Genomic DNA, 2,631 nt, shown 5'->3' with positions numbered 1-2,631 from the left:
AATTTCCCAGAACATCAACATCAGACAAGATATGAGACCATGACAGATCAAGTGAAAACAAGACTATTTAGCAATGATGTCTGAACACATATAAAAACATGACTATTATTGTAGCTGCAAGCATGATCAAACATCCCTCTAGCCTGGCTGATATGAGTGGCTGCTGCTGCTTTATCAGCTAACATTAGCCTCAATTCATTCCCCCTGCATACTGTTAGGATTTATTTTAAAACACACAATCAAAGAAGTGCTCCAGCATCCTGAACACATCTAATCCACAGCAAAATATGAGTTTCCTTAAAACTTTCCCATTAAACCAACTAATCTAAACCCCAATCTGATAGCTTCTTTCCAACACACTCCCAGCTGAGATGCCCTGTAGTTCCTGATGGTGTGTGTTCTCACTCAATGCAATGAGCAATAAGCTCTATTCATTCAACTAAGGCGTGTCCCTAGAGGGGAAGGCATTGGCACATGTGAAGCGAAATAAGCATGGTGCAAAACCATGTATGTATGTGCATATATATGTATATGGTACAATTTGTATAAAATAATATAAAGCCAATTAAAAAAATATATTGTATGTGCATAGAAAGTAGCTCAGGAAAAATTCAGTAAAAATGGTCATCTCTTGGAAGGAGAACTAAAGGCACAGGGGTGGGAAAGAGTCTTCAGTACAGTTTGTTACCATGTTCACAATTTATTTACTTGAAATTAATAACTTTTAAAAATGAGAGTAAGAGGCTTCCTTGGTGGCTCAGTGGTAAAGAATCCACCTGCCAATGCAGGAGACATGGATTTGATCCCTGATCTGGAAAGATCCCACATGGAGCACAGCAATTAAGTCTGTGCACCACAACTATTGAGCCTGTGCTCTAGAGCCCAGAAACCACAACTACTGAAGCCCAGTCTCTGCAACAAGAGAAGTCACCACAATGAGAAGCCTTTGTACCGCAACTAGGGAAAAGCACACATAGCAATGAAGACCCAGCACAACCAAAAGACAATTTTTTTTAAAAAGAGAGTAAGAATCACAGGCACTGCTGTGGGATCAATACTGAAGAAAGTTCAGAATGCTGCCTGGACAGTCAGGTGTATCACATTCCTGCACGTCTGCAGGTGAGATTTCCACCATGTTCAAGTCCTCAAACTGCATCCTTACTGCCAAAATGCTCTCTAGCTAAGCCTCCAGAATCAGGCTTTGTGGAAAAATAGGATCAAATTTCATGTACTCTGACATCTTATTGATGAAGGCAGCTGATGAGTCTGTTTATCAAAAAACCATTAGGTAGGCTCCCTGACTTTATACTACCAAGTGGTAGTAATCAGAACAGTGTGGTACTGGCACAAAAACAGAAACACAGATCACTGGGAGAGGACAGAAAGCTCAGAAATAAACTAGTGTGCTAATCGATAATTAATCCATGACAGAGGAGGAGAGACTATACAATGGAGAAAAGACAGTCTCTCTTCAATACTAGTTTCGAGAAAACTGGACAGCTACGTGTAAAAGAATGAAACCTAACACTCTCTAACAACATACACAAAAATAAACTCAAAATGAATTACGGACCTAAATGCAAGACTGGACACTATTAAACTCTTAGAGGAAACCTGTAGGCAGAACACTCTGACATAAACTGCAACAATATCTTTTTGGATTCATCTCTTAGAGTAATAAAAATAAAAATTATCAAATAGGTCCTAATTAAACTTAAAAATCTTTTGCACAGCAAACAATAAATAAATGAAAAGACAATCCACAGAATGGGAGAAAATATTTGCAAACCAAGGGACCAAAAAGCATTTAATCTCCAAAATATATAAGTAGCTCATGCAGCTTGATGTCAAAAACACAAACAACCCAATAAAAAAATAGGCAGAAGATATACATAGACTTTTCTCCAAAGACATACAGAGGCCAAAAAACATTTGCAAAGATGCTCAATGTCATTAATTACCAGAGAAATGCATATCAAAGCTTTAATGAGGTACCACCTCACACTGGTCAGAATGGCTATCATCAAAAAGTCCACAAATAATAAATGCTGAAGAAGATGTGGACAAAAGGGACCCCTTCTACACTGTTGGTGGGAATGTAAGTTGGCACAGCCACTATGAAGAACAGTATGGAGGTTCCTTAAAAAATGAAAAATAGAACTACCATATAACCCTGCAATCCCATTCAAAGGCATTTATCTGGAGAAAACCATACTTTGAAAATTTACACACACCCCAATGTTCACTGTAGCACTATTTATAATAGCCAAGACATGGACACAACCTAAATGTCACTGACAGAAGAACAGAAAGAAAACATGGTACATATATACAATGAAATTTTACTCAGCCATAAAAATGAATGAAATAATGCCATTTGCAACAACATGGATGGACCTGGAGATGGTCATACCAAGTGAGGTCAGAGAAAAGACAAATATCATATTATATTAGTCACATGTAGAATCTAATTTTAAAAATGATACAAATGAACTTATTTATAAAACAGAAACAGAGCCACGGACACAGAAATCAAATTTATGGTTAGCCAAAGGGAAAGTGTGGGCTGCTGAAGGATGAACTGGGAGTTCAGGATTGACATACACATACTTCTATATATGGAGAAATCAA

Source organism: Dama dama, chromosome 15 (genome assembly GCF_033118175.1).
Source record: "Dama dama isolate Ldn47 chromosome 15, ASM3311817v1, whole genome shotgun sequence".
Classification (NCBI taxonomy): Eukaryota; Metazoa; Chordata; class Mammalia; order Artiodactyla; family Cervidae; genus Dama; species Dama dama.
The sequence above is the reverse complement of the archived record's forward strand: the minus strand, read 5'-3'. Positions refer to the sequence as shown.